The sequence below is a fragment of the Miscanthus floridulus genome, chromosome 11 (assembly GCF_019320115.1).
Source record: "Miscanthus floridulus cultivar M001 chromosome 11, ASM1932011v1, whole genome shotgun sequence".
Lineage (NCBI taxonomy): Eukaryota > Viridiplantae > Streptophyta > Magnoliopsida > Poales > Poaceae > Miscanthus > Miscanthus floridulus.
Window position 1 is genome coordinate 66,845,545 of NC_089590.1, and position 15,139 is coordinate 66,860,683.

The following is a 15,139-nucleotide window of genomic DNA, read 5'->3' on the forward strand; positions in this document are numbered from 1 at the left end:
AAATTAGTAGTTGAATGAATAAAAGTTAATTATGTTACCGCGTAAAAAACCTCTCCGCGAGATGGACATTCCACCTGACACAACCGTGATTGCCTCCATGAACTTCATACTTCCCACTATGGGGGTGTATAATTAACATGGGAACAATACATAGAACATGAAGACTGCAAGCGTAAAACATGGAGACGATCTCGTTTTCTCCAAAATTTGAAATTTGAATCATGGCATGTGATGATGATTGGTGCATAGAATAATGGTCAAGATGCGCATAAAAGTTTTTGGCGTCGATGTTGCATAAAAATGAGTGATTGGATGGATAAAAACTAATTTTGTTAATGTGCAAAAATCTCTGCACAAAATAGACATTCCACCTGACACAACCGTGATTGTCTCCACCAACGTCATGCTTCCCACTATAGGAATGTATAATTAACATGTGAACAATGCATACAACCCTGACAAAACTCTCCCCTGTGGGTATTATTGTTTTGAAAACCATGACTTGCACTCACCCACACCATGCTTTTCCACTGGAGGGTGTATAACTAACATAGGACCAATGCATAGAACCCTCAACCCCCCCCCCCCCCCCCCCGGTCCACGTCTCCCACCCTCCTCTCAGCTCCCCCCCCTCCCCCCCACCCCATCTCGGTGTGATTGTGTTTCAAAAATACCTAACTGCACCAACCCCACACAAATGCTTCCTTCTGGGGTGTTCAATTAATAGAGGAACAATCAATTAATATAGAGAAACAATGTATAGAAACCTGCAGAACCCTTCCCATAGGATGGGGCAATTATAACAAACATTGTAACAGCCCCAACCCACACCATGCTTTCCACTGCAAGATGTTTATTTAATAGAGGATCAATGCATAGAAACACACAAAAACCCAATAGTTTTGCTCACAACATGGTGTGGACTATCCATAATGGTCCCAACTCACAACATGCATAGAAACTCAGTTAACCAGATTATTGAAACCCAACTGAGATTACATAGAAACCAATAGTTTTGCTCATGTCATCCAAGCAAAACGCAACATATGAAAAACTAACTTTTTACATTAACCCATCAACTACATCAAAGATCACACTACGCCACCGCAGCAAGCCAATGAAGTCGTGGACATCCGTTGCCATGTCCTATGTCTGAGCCACCATTGACCTCTCACACCAAACGTTGAGGAATCCTTCCAACCATCCTACATCACAACAAAGGCGTAGAAACATGTTTGAGCAGACACAGAAACCTTATAGCAGCAAAGAAAGGCATAGAAGCATATTTTAGTACGCGCGAGAACCTTACAGCGGCAAGAAACGCATATAAACATGTTTTAGCAGGCGCAAAAATCTAATCATGAAACTAATGTCAGCTACATTAATGCAAAAATCATAGCACTGGACGGGGAGTGAAAAAGGATGCAATGTATAGAAACGTGTTCCAACATTAAATAGAAATGTGCTTCAACAATGTATAGAATTGTGTTCCAACAATGTACACAATTGTGTATAGATAACTGCTCCACAATGTATAAAATTGTGTGCAAACAATGTATAAAATACATACCAAGTTACAGTTTAGCCATGTATAGAAAAGTATGCAATCAAGCATAATAACCAAAGGAAAGCAAAAAATAAATTTCTAGAAGTAGTGGACAGCATCCCTGCAAACAATCTAATTCACAATTTATATTCAAATCACAGACACACGGATGAGCAAATGTACCTACAAAACCAACAACCCTGAGTGCATAAAAAAGGAAGCCAATATGAGCAGATCAGTTCATCGAACACCAGCATGCTTCTCCTAAAACTGCGAGCATAGAAACCTTGCTGCTAGATTACCGAACTAGCAGCTGCCTACCAGCATAAAAAAAAATGAGTAGCTAACTATCCAAATATTAAGATTTTAATTTCTATGAATCCAAAAAATAATAAGATTTCATTTTGGGAGACGTACCAAATCGTCCTAGTAAAAACATTTTTATGCAGCAAAAAACATAATTCACGTGCATAAAAAATCCACCTATTCCTCTGTCCTACTGGACACCCCCACCCATCCTTGGTGCCGCGAACAGCATCCCTGCAATCCACATCTAAGCAATTGAATCAAAGCAACCAGGAAAATCAGAGAAAATTGAAGATGTGTAGTACCAACTATGATATGCATAGAAACTCACTAATGCTTACTACTAACTTCTAACCCTTGCGCAACGACGAAAAAACGTTGCAATAGGCCCGATTTGGTTGCAAAAGGTAGATGTTGCAACCAAATCTCGTTCGTTGCCAATGGTTGCAAAAAGTCACGTTGCAATAAGGTATTGCAACCGTTGCTAGTTTGGCGTTGCAACTATTGGGGTTTCTTGCAACCATAGTTGTCCGTTGCCAAGCATGGCAATAGGATGTTGTCGCAACGTTCACGGTCGTGGCAATATAAGCACTTGCCATGCCTGTCTTCGTAGCAAGAGGCGGTACATGCAACGGCCGATAGCGTAGCAATAGAGACATTTGTCACGAACAACGTCATTGCAATAGTCCGTATTGCCATGCTAGAATTTTGTTGCCTTAAGTGTTATTGCCACGGCCACCATGGCGTGGCAAATACACCATTTGCCACGTAATTTTATTCGTTGCAAGAGATCATACCGTGAAACTAAACTAAGAATAAGTGCTACTATCGAACACTGTCAGAGCAAGAGAGTTAATCAACGCAAGTTTCAAGTGTAGCATAGGATCACTAAATTAATAAGCTAATGCAAATTAAACTATGCAGGCAACTAATGATTACTTGGTGAATGGTGACAGTAGCAAGAAAGTCTGCACTTTTGGTGAGAAGGTGCTACAACTTACCTGCTTACCTGATGGATGAGATGCTGCTTCTATCTCCCATCATTGCTCCCGGCCGAGATGACCAGAACATGCTGCAAATGGACTAATGTGCTGTTGAACAGAACAAGTTACACAGCTGCTAAACTTAAGAACTACATACAACATATGCAGAGAATAAATTAGACAAGATATTCAGGCAAGCACAAGTTGCATCAGCAAGCACTGAAGAGAAGTATCTGTACCTGATCTGAAAAGGATGCCCCGAATAAAAACGCAGTAGACCATTTCTGAAAGTTACAGCTTTTCAGAAACAGCACAATAGAACAACATCCGTATCTGTTAATGCATAATGTGCCAACCTAATGTTGCATGTAACTTCTACTATAAATCATATAATCTCACAGTATAGCGCTATAACAGAAACTCGCATTGATGCAAATACTAGAAAATTGAAGATACAAGCATAGAAAATAACTATGGTGGTGCTGGTGGATGCCGAGCATGGGGAGTTGCAGCAGCAGCTGCAGGTGGGCGACACTGCTGTTGTGGTGGAGGTGTGCATAAAAACTTATGCACGTAAGTATAGGAATACAAAATCAACAAACAAAACGTTGGTGGCTCTTCATAGATGCATAAAAAATCAAAATCAAGCGCACAGAAATCCTTCTTGCATGCGTTGGTAGCTCTTCATTTCCCGCAAACCACCTATTCATACAAGGCATAAAAAGTTTCACTCAAAAATGGATAGAAAATTCATTGCAATCCATATCTGCACGTACATGGCCACCAGGAGATCCTTAGCAATCAGTGATGCCGCATCACCTGCAGCCAACAATAATGTATAGAATGTGCTCCGATAATGTATAGAAATGTGCTCCGATCATGCATAGAAATTTGTTCCAACAATATATAAAAAGAAGCATGAATAACAGAACAGGATCTAGCCGGCCCTGTGCTGCAGAAGCACCAACATCCAACAAAATCAACACCATCTGGACAGCAAGGAAATTAGCACCTGCGGATGCAAACCAATAATCATTCTTCCAAGACGACACCAGCAGGGCATTTCATCCAGCACCAATAGGGCAACAGTTACTCACCAAATCAAAGTCCAAGGATAGAGATCGAGGTGGGGAGTACACGGCGTGGTCCAAAGGTCCGAGCATGCAGCTCCTGCCCCGTCGTGCGTCGTGGCCGGTCGTGCGCCGCGCAGGGCAGGCCAGCACAGCCGCGCCTGGCTGAGCGGGTGGGCTGTGGCACTCCTGGCCTGGCCACCGTCACAGCTGGGAGTGTTGGGGCCGCCGCTACCACATCCGGGAGTGCTGGTTGTGCTGGTGGATGCCGAGCGTGGGGAGCTGCAGCAGCAGGTGTAGGATCCCCTCACCTCTGGTCAGCTACAGGTGACGACGCTACCGGTGTGGTGGAGGTGTGAGCCACCAACGCGTGTGTGCAGGAGACCGCCGCGTGGGGTGGGCCGCGCCGTCGTCGTGGGGTGGGACGCCGTCCGCCGGGATGGGGGGGGGGGGGGGGGGGGGGGGGGGGGGGGGCGCGGCTGGGTAGGAGGGAGAGGGCGCCGCCGGCACCGTGGCCGCTCGGGCCTCTGGCCACGAACCGCGCGGGCGGAAGCGGTGGTCGCTGCACTGGATCCGGCGGCGCCCTCACTGCTTCTCGGCCGCCAAGATCTCGCCGTCCGCGCAGCCAAGTTCGCAGTCGTCCTCGTTGCGTCCCGTCGCCGTCCACGCGTGGCCGGGCGCCCGCGCTGCCAGCCGCCGCCGGCCGGTGAGTCCGCCTGGCCCTCCCCTTGGCGCGCGCGGAGCCGCAGCCGCGACCGGCCTAGCCCAACGCCCGCACGAGTCCCTGCAGCAGAGCCACGCCGCCGGCACCGTGGAGGGGCCTCTCGCCGACTAGGCCGCCGCTCGCAGCCATCGGTCCTCCGGCCGGCTGCGTCGCCACCAGACGCTGGAGAAGGGAGGCCGCGGCGCGCATGCGAGCAGGGACGGCACCCATGTCTACTCACCGGTGGGCAGCAGGGCCGCCGCGGCGCTCCAGGGACGGCGGGCCGCTCGCGAGTGGGTCGGGTCGGGTGGGGGAGGCAGAGGTGGCCGAAGTTTTTTGGTTTTTTCCCCTTTTTTTTGAAAAATTTTCACAAATATGTCGCTGGATCTTAGCGCTATCGTTGGTGGCACCGAGCTTACACGTCGTGGCGCCATAGATTTTAGCGCTTAGATCTTGGGCTTGACGCAGACGTGGCGGTGACTTGTCAGGCACCTTGGCGCCGTCGATCTTGACGTCGAGCTTGGCGCCAAGCCCTGTCTTACGTATGCGTCCTTCCTTCCTTTTTCTCTTCCACTCTCTCTACCACTCCCGAGCCAGGGCGTCACCAGCGCTGCCGCATCGCCGTGCCCGCCGCCGCGCGTAGCCCTGGTCGTCCGCCCGGTCACGCCGCCTCGACGCGCGGAGCGCCGGCCGTCCAAACGCCCGCCACGCGCCGCCCCTTCTGGCCTGCGCCGCCTCGTCCGTCCTGGCTCGCCGCGTCCTCCGCGTGCTTAGGCGCTCCCTCTGTAACACCTCGGGTGTTTAAATACTAAAACAGGACATGTCATCATATGCATTGCAAAGCATTTGGCCATATGGAAAACTTTGATATGCATTCACTAAAACAAGTTTACATTTATGTTATGAGTGTTGCCTTGTATGGTTTGAATTGAGTTAAAATTTTGGTTTGGATTTTGAATTTTCAAGAAAACCTTGATTTTTCAGTATTTAAAGCCTACCCTGAAAAACTCATTTCAAAATCTAAGCATATTTTGGGGTTGAGCCTAAAAGCAAAAGTGTAGAGCTTGTCAAGTTATACAAAGTTTGTTTTTGGAGTTTTCAAAGTTATTTAGAAAAATTTGAAGTAATTTGAAAAGGCGAGATTCTTTAAATGTTCCCTTTTTGAATTCAAATTTGCATTTCAAAATGTAGACCGAATTTGGGTATGGTTATAAAAGCAAAGTTGTAGAACTTTAAATTTGGAACAACTTTTATTTTTGGAGATTTTTGAGTTGTTACATAAATTTGGGAGTAATTTGGATTTTTAAATCGAATGGCAGTTTGGTAATTCTGATGAACAGTAACCGCGGAAGCCAACTCACCGTCTACGATCTTCCTTCTGCTTCCAGACGCGACGGTGGCCACCCTTGGCTTCGCGTTGGCACGGGAAAGGCCCCTGCGTGGCTTCTCCTTGCTTCTGAGCCACTCTATAAGGACTTCACCGTCGCCGTTTTTCGCCACTCTCCTCCTCTGTTTTCCAGTCGCCATCGTCGCTGCTCTGTCGTGCGTTTGCTGTCACCGTAGTGCCTCCACCATTTTGGCAAAGCTTGTTCCAGCTCCGCCTACTCCTTGCGCACCTAGCCAACTGAGTCTTGGTGTCTGATTCCACTGGGAACCCGCTGTGCACGCCTTTCTTCCTCGCGGCCGGCAACCTCACCGTCGTGCTTGCGCCGTCGTGGCCAGCGCTCTCCGTTTTGTCCACCGCAGTCGTCGGAGCACCGCCACCGTCGACGTTTTGCTCCGCCGTGGTTGCTTGGATCGTCGACCTGCTTCACCGTTGCTTCTCCAGCCCTGTTCTTTGCTCTATCAAGTTCAGGGTAAGCTACTGGTGCTTCCTGTGCACGTCGAACCACTCATTCGTTGTTCTTTCGATCCAGCTTTATGCTCTAGTGCATTCGGGATGAGCTCCAGGTTCTATTCCGAGTTGTTTATGTGAGATCCTGGTTCATTCCGAGTTGTTTATGTGACTCCTGATTCATTCCGAGTTGTTTATGTGACTCCTGATTCATTCCGAGTTGTTTATGTGAGCTCCTGATTCATTCCGAGTTGTTTGTGTGACTCCTGGTTCTTTCCGAGTTGTTTGTGTGAGCGGGTGAGTTCAAATTGGAATTTTTCCTTTTTTAGAAATGATTGAATAGTGCTGTAATTTGTTATTTTTGTGTAGATTTATTTAGAGCTCCAAAAGTTATGAAAATTTTTGTGTGACCTCTCTGTGATGTATATTATTTAGGAAAAATATTAAATGTTACTTTTCAGTAATTTTTGGAATGTGAAAAAAAAATTGCTCAATTAATTAATAAATAAGTTTCCATGATTTTTCTAGGCTTAATTAATTATCCAAAAATTATGAAAATTGTTTTGCCACTTAGTTATCATGTGATGAACCTTTACAAAAATTTTGAGTTCAATTGAAATAAGTTTTATGAATATGTTTAATTAGTTGTTAATTGGCATCCATCATCGAGTATCATATTTTGTATCTCGCATCATGTTAAACATGACATTGTTACTACGTGTAGTGAACGAAGGTGAACACGTGGTAGTTAATCAAGTTGTGGAGGAGGTTAATCCGTCTGTTGAGGTCGGATCGAATACTTGTGAAACGTCGTAGGAGCCAGACTTTTCCGTCAACGAAGGCAAGCCCCGGATGCATACAACCCTACCTTGTATTTTACAAATTGATTTCGCTTTTGGCTTCTCTTTACTGCATTAAGTGATTAGGAGTCAAGTGAAAACCTAATTGGTGCATTACCACCCTTGTTATTCCATATTTACCATATTACCAATTTTAAACTCGTATATGCCTAGTTTTGCTTAGCTATGCGTAGAACAACGAAAGTTGGGTGACTACCTGCCACCTGCAAGTTTTAAATGGAACATTGGTTAATTATGTTAGCATGTGATATGGGAATGTAGAGTAATAAATCTAGACCGGGCGGACTCGGTGAGTGTGAGCCACCAGACATGGAGGTCTTGTGAGCGGGTTCTTTCCGCCTGTGTCGATTAAGGCACGTCCGTTGTTGAATTGCATGAGGTGAGAATTTGTAGTACTAACCACATACTCTGGTAAGCCTTTGCTTGGCTATTCTATTACGAGAATGGCTACTCGCGCACTGGGAGTGGAGAGATGGCGGGAATAGCGTGTACCCTCGTGGCTAGAATATGGCCGGATTGGAGGTGTGCTGTATTCTCGGGTGGCGCGGACCCGTTCTTGTTTTAGAGGATCTGAGTGCAGGTTGGTATATGTAGGTCGGGGACCTGCATATGTCGTGTGGTCTGGAATCCCCAGCTGGGACTTAATCGGTTCGAATCGTCGTTGCTCCTCGGTTATGGAGACTCAACTCACTGTTCATCATCGTAGTACTAATAACTAGAACTCAAATAAGGCTTGTGAAAGTGTTGGATATGAAGTTTCATGATCTCATCATGGATCGTGTCAGCTTTGTATATGATTTTATGAAGCTTTCTATATAAAGAATTTTGTTAAAGAGCTTTTACGCAAAAGAACTTTGATTATTGTTAAAGCCATACCTTGAATCCCATAAACCTGTATTCCTGAGTCTTATCAGTTCTTATTTCGGTTAAGTCTTGTTGAGTACTTTTGTACTCAGGGTTCGTTGACCCTTGTTGCAGGTGAGCCTCATGAGCAGATCTGTTTTGGATCGTGCTGCATGACTATCGTTCGTTCTGACGATGAGAAGTAAATGTGTGGCCCTTGGGCAGGGCAGTTCTATTGTGTGTTTTATAATATGTATAATGCCACTCCACTACTACGTTTTGTATTAACTATCGAACTTAGTTTGTAAGGTTTGAAACAACTGGTTTGTAAACTATGTTATCGTAAGACTTCCGCTGTTTTTACTCTGGTATTGATGTTTGAATAAATGTTGTAATACTGCAATGACTCTGTAATGTGATCCTGCTCGGAAATCGTGGATGATTCGGGGTTCCCCGAGGACACCCGACAGTCTTTCTAAGTTATTGGAAACATATGCATAAATGTCAAAGGTCGTGGACAGTGACAGGTGCATGTGGGCCCTATAACTTAGGAGGTTCTGCCACAGAATGGTATCAGAGCGATCGTTACAAGGTTTTTGTTGTATTGTTTTATAAAAACTTCAAAATGATTTGGATGACTAAATTTAACCTGATAATTTGGTCCAAATTGCTTCTGACTTATCTTATTCCTTTCTCACCATTCCTTATTTGATTAAAAAGGTCTTGTGTGGTGGAGTAGTAATCTTACTATGCCCTATATAAAAATAAATGTTATTTATGTGCATTATAAACTTTGATGGTTTTGTTCGTAAGAACGATTCATGCATCATTATTAATTCACTCGTTACTTCCTTCACCTCTTAGTCTGGAGTTGAGTAGTGAGACTGGTTTGAGTAATGTAATCCATCATAGCTGCTCTTTAGACTTTGATCAAATGGTCTCACTTGGATTAAATTGGTTTCCTACAGTATGGCTCGTGCCAAGATGACGCCCCGTAAGTCCACTGGACCCAAAGGAGTTCCTCGTCACCAACTTGCCTCTAGAAACGATGGTGCTAGTAGTAGCCGTTCTAGGCCTGATCCCCAGGCAGAGATACAGAGGATTTCTGCAGAGTTAGCACAAGCTACTAGGGATAGGGCTTTGGATGCTATATAGGTAGGAGAATTACAGGATCAATTGAGGCGTCTCACCACCGCGCATAAGAACTGCGAAAGTATGCTAGTTCGTACGGTGGAAGGAAGAAATGAAGCTTGGCGCAGGGAAAATGTAGCTAGAGCTAGAACTCATGAACTAGAATTCTATGTAGAAGATTTAGAAGAACATAATACCTATCTACATGAGGAAGTTCATAGGCTTAGCAATCTACTAAATCCGAATCATGAGCCTCAAGCTGATGCCATGGACCCAGGTGTCATCCTTGCCGATGATAACGAATCGGAAGAGGAAGAAGAAGAAGATCCTGAAGAATTAGTAATGATCAATGAAAGTGATGATAAAGGCGGTAATATTTCTGGAATGGATACCGATCCTGAAGTTTGAAGTGCTCAGGGAAAAGAGTAGAGTTGTGTAATAGAAGATCTAGTTAAGCTAGTAGTCTTGTTTAGATGTGTTCTTGTGTTTAAATAAGTGGCAGCGATGTAATGCGGGTAGTAAGCTCTTTGATCTTTGAATAAAGACTTGTGAATAAAGTTTGGTTTGTTATGAGCAGATGCGTCGTACGCGGGGATCGCATATTCCTGGTACTTCACAAGATGATGATGATATCCCCAACCCACCACCGATGCCGACCAATCTGGCTGATGCTATCGCCGCATTAGTCAATGTGACTGTGGAAAATTCTCGTTTGCTTCATGAGATGGCTCAAAGTAATCAGAATCAGATGCATGGAAACCGTGGCCGCAATCATAACAGGCATGAGGCTACCTATGTGGATTTCACGGATACAAAACCCCCGGTATTCACCAAGGCAGATGAACCACTGGAGGCTGATGACTGGCTTAGGACCATGGAGCAGAAATTTGATCTTATTCACTGCACAGAGTTTCAGAAACCGGTGTTTGCTGCCCAGCAACTTAGAGGTGCAGCTGGTGCTTGGTATGCAAATCTGATGGCCATGCAACCCGTAGGCATTCCGTTAACTTGGACAGAATTTCGCACTGCTTTCAGAGCCCATTATATCCCGGAAGGAGTGATGGCTATGAAGTTGGATGAATTCCTTGCTTTGAGGCAAGGGGATCAAACAGTGATGCAGTATGTGGGAAGATTCAATCATCTGTCGCAGTATGCATCTGAACATGTCAATACGGATGCCAAGAAAAAGAAATGGTTCATGAGAGGTCTGAATACCAAACTGCAAACAATGATGACAGCCTGTACCAATATCACTTATCATGAGGCAGTAAATATTGCAATTGCTTCAGAGGCAAAGTATCGGCAGCATAAGGAGCTTAAGAAAAAAAAGAATGTGCCGTCTGGACCTTTTGGTGGAAACCAAAAGAGGCAGAGAGTGATTTATCATCCAGTAAACCATTATCGTTCTCCTTATCGTCCGCCGCAGTTCCAAGCCGGGCAACAGTCAAATGTCCATCCTGCTATAACCCATCCGAACTCACAGTCAACCAATGCTCCTGGTGGTAATGCTCCAACATCACAGGGTCACAACTATCCGTGTTACAATTGTGGAAGGACTGGTCATTTCTCCAGGGAATGTCCATATCCTAGGTAGGCTAATCAAAATTATCAGAAGACCCCTGCCAATCAACAACAGGGTCAGGCACCAAACAAGAACCACAATTAGAATGCTCAGAAGGGCAAAGATGAGAGGAAGACCGGACGGGTGTTCTATATTCAAGCTGGAGAAATTCCGGAGGGGGAGCCAGTGATGATGGGTATGTTTCCTGTTGCCAATCACCCTGCAGTTATACTTTTTTATTCTGGCGCATCGCATTCATTCATCAATAGAACATTTGTCATGATGCATGAAATTTCAATTGGGGCAACAAAGGAAAGTTTCTTTATACAGTCGCCCGGGGGACGTCTGTGTACTAAGGAAATGGTATACCAGGTACCCGTAAACCTGGGTGGGCATATTTTTCCCACTACCATGATTATCCTTAAGGATCAGGATATAGATGTAATCTTGGGAATGAATTGGATGTATCAGCATAAGGCTGTTATAGATGCTTTGAATAGGACTTTAAGAGTAAATTTGCCTGATAGTAATTCTCAACTTCTTATCCAACTTCCAACCCTAAGAAGATCAGTGGGCAAGATTTGTGCAACTACTGTCAAAGAGATTAGAGATATTCCGGTAGTGTGTGAATTTCCGGACGTGTTTCCTAAAGATTTACCTGGTCTACCACCTGATAGGGATGTACAGTTTAACATAGAGTTACAACCTGGAACAGCTCCGATTTCTCGGAGAGCTTATAGGATGCCACCTAAGGAATTAGCCGAGTTGAAGGCTCAGTTACAAGAATTGATTGAGAAGGGGTTTATCCAACCTAGTTCATCACCTTGGGGATGTCCGGCAATTTTTGTGAAAAAGAAAGATGAGACCCTAAGGTTATGTGTTGACTATCGTCCGTTGAATGAAGTAACCATCAAGAATAAGTATCCATTACCTCGGATAGATTTTCTTTTTGATCAGTTGGCCGGAGCCAAAGTTTTCTCCAAGATAGATTTGAGATCAGGATATCACCAAATCAAGATAAAGCCTGAAGATATTCCCAAAACGGCATTTACCACAAGATATGGATTATATGAATACTTGGTGATGTCTTTTGGTTTGACAAATGCTCCCGCTCATTTCATGTATCTGATGAACTCAGTATTCATGCCGGAGCTAGACAAGTTTGTAGTGGTGTTTATTGATGATATACTAGTATATTCCAAGAATAAGAAAGAACATGCGGAACATCTCAGAATTGTTCTGACCCGCTTGAGAGAACATCAACTATATGCCAAGTTCAGCAAGTGTGATTTTTGGCTTAAGGAAGTGCAATTTCTTGGACATGTCTTGTCAGCCGAAGGAGTTGCAGTTGATCCCGGCAAAGTGACGGATGTGCTTGATTGGAAACCGCCAACCACAGTTTATCAAGTTCGGAGTTTTCTTGGATTAGCGGGGTATTACCGTCGGTTTATTCCAGATTTCTCAAAAATATCAAAGTCCATAACTGAATTATTGAAGAACCAAGTTAAGTTTGTCTGGTCATCTGATTGTGAGAAGGCTTTCCAGACCTTGAAGAGACTGTTAACCACTGCACCAGTATTAGCCCAACCTGATATCGAGAAGCCGTTTGATGTTTATTGTGATGCTTCCGGTATTGGTATTGGATGTGTGTTGATGCAAGAAGGCCGAGTCATTGCCTATGCATCTAGGCAACTTAAGCAACATGAAGAACATTATCCGACTCATGACTTGGAGTTAGCCGCTGTGGTTCATGCCTTGAAGATTTGGCGGCATTACCTGCTTGGTAATACGTGCCATATATATACAGACCACAAGAGCTTAAAGTATATCTTTACTCAGTCAGAGTTGAACATGCGACAAAGAAGATGGTTAGAACTGATTAAGGATTATGATTTGGAAGTACATTATCACCCGGGTAAAGCAAATGTGGTTGCAGATGCCCTCAGTCGCAAAAGTTATTGCAACTGTCTAACAGTGAGAACAATGGGTCTGAATTTATGTCAAGAAATGGAAAAGTTGAATGTAGAAGTGATTCAACAAGGAAGTTTGACCAACATAATTGTTGAAGCTACTATTCGAGATCAAGTTATTGCTGCTCAAAAGGAAAACAAAAGTATAGCCCATATTAAGGAAAGAGTCAAGAATGGAAGAGCAGAATGTTTTAGCATAGATGATGAAGATGTGTTATGGTTCAAGGATCGCTTGGTGGTACCAAAAGTTCCTGAGTTGCGGCAGTCAATTCTAGATGAGGCACATGCTACTAGGTTATCAATCCATCCGGGAAGTAACAAGATGTACCATGATTTGAAGCAAAGATTCTGGTGGACTAAAATGAAAATAGAGATTGCTAGATATATAGCAAAGTGTGATACTTGTCAAAAGGTGAAAGCTATACATTTGAGGTCTGCTGGTGAATTACAACCATTGCCTATTCCATCTTGGAAGTGGGAGGACATAAGTATGGACTTTATTGTTGGTCTACCCAGGACATCAAAGGGATTTGACTCAGTATGGGTTATTGTAGATCAACTCACTAAGTCAGCACATTTTCTTCCAGTCAAGACAATATATCCTACGATCCAATATGCCAAAATGTACTTAGCAAGAATCATGAGTTTGCATGGAGTACCCAAGACTATAGTGTCAGATAGGGGTACACAGTTTGTCTCCAGCTTTTGGAAACACTTACATGCTTCATTAGGTACCAAACTTCTGTATAGTACAGCTTATCATCCGTAGACTGATGGGCAGACTGAAAGAGTTAATCAAGTACTTGAAGATATGTTAAGGTGTTGTGTCCTTAATTATTCTAATAAGTGGGATGAATGCTTACCTTTGGCCGAGTTCTCATACAACAATAGTTATCAGGAAAGCATTAGAATGGCTCCATTTGAAGCACTCTATGGTCGTAGATGCAGAACATCGTTGAGTTGGTCTGAGCCTGGAGAAAGAAGATTCTTTGGAGTTGACCTTGTGAAAGAAACAGAAGACAAGGTTAGGCAAATACAGAGTAATCTAAAGATAGCTCAGTCCCGCCAAAAGAGTTATGCGGATAGACGACGGAGACCATTGGTATTCAACAAAGGAGATTTTGTATATCTGAAAGTATCACCAATGAAGGGAGTTAACCGTTTTGGTGTTAAAGGAAAGTTGGCACCCCGATATATTGGGCCGTATCAAATTTTGGAGAGATATGGAAAAGTGGCATATCGCTTGAAGTTACCTGAACATCTCGCAGCTGTGCATGATGCATTCCATGTTTCTCAATTGAAGAAGTGTCTCCGAGTGCCTGAACAGAATATTGAAGTTGAAGGAGTGGAGCTAGAACCGGATTTAACTTACTCCGAATATCCTATCCGAGTGCTGGATCAGAAAGATCGTGTTACTCGAAGACGGACAATCAAGTTCTATAAAGTACAATGGAATCAACATTCAGAGGAGGAAGCTACCTGGGAATCAGAAGATTACTTGTTAGAAAAGTTTCCAGAGTTTCTAGCGTCTATATAGAATAGAATAATGTTAGTTGAGCTCAGTTACTACAAATTGTGTTTTGTAAAAGAACCTCAGTTGTTTTATGGAAAAGTTCTGGATGTTTTTGGATTGACACATTTCCTTTTCCATTACTTACACTATGACTTTGAATCTCGGGACGAGATTTCTTTTAGGGGGAAGGATTGTAACACCTCGGGTGTTTAAATACTAAAACAGGACATGTCATCATATGCATTGCAAAGCATTTGGCCATATGGAAAACTTTGATATGCATTCACTAAAACAAGTTTACATTTATGTTATGAGTGTTGCCTTGTATGGTTTGAATTGAGTTAAAATTTTGGTTTGGATTTTGAATTTTCAAGAAAACCTTGATTTTTCAGTATTTAAAGCCTACCCTGAAAAACTCATTTCAAAATCTAAGCATATTTTGGGGTTGAGCCTAAAAGCAAAAGTGTAGAGCTTGTCAAGTTATACAAAGTTTGTTTTTGGAGTTTTCAAAGTTATTTAGAAAAATTTGAAGTAATTTGAAAAGGCGAGATTCTTTAAATGTTCCCTTTTTGAATTCAAATTTGCATTTCAAAATGTAGACCGAATTTGGGTATGGTTATAAAAGCAAAGTTGTAGAACTTTAAATTTGGAACAACTTTTATTTTTGGAGATTTTTGAGTTGTTACATAAATTTGGGAGTAATTTGGATTTTTAAATCGAATGGCAGTTTGGTAATTCTGATGAACAGTAACCGCGGAAGCCAACTCACCGTCTACGATCTTCCTTCTGCTTCCAGACGCGACGGTGGCCACCTTTGGC

General features: G+C 43.5%; 1 long non-coding RNA gene across 4 annotated transcripts; it reads right to left on the reverse strand.

Annotated features, from left to right (window-relative positions):
• Positions 1-966: 966 nt before the first annotated feature.
• LOC136493298 (uncharacterized) lies at positions 967-4,373 on the reverse strand. Of its 4 annotated transcripts, none has more exons than XR_010768333.1 (4): positions 3,933-4,373; positions 3,612-3,847; positions 2,030-3,537; positions 967-1,205 (listed from the first exon to the last, which is right to left on the reverse strand). It is a non-coding gene; the product is annotated as an uncharacterized lncRNA (long non-coding RNA). The 4 variants fall into 4 exon arrangements; XR_010768332.1 differs by having other exon boundaries at positions 2,030-2,086; positions 2,854-3,847; XR_010768330.1 differs by having other exon boundaries at positions 2,030-3,847.
• Positions 4,374-15,139: the final 10,766 nt, after the last annotated feature.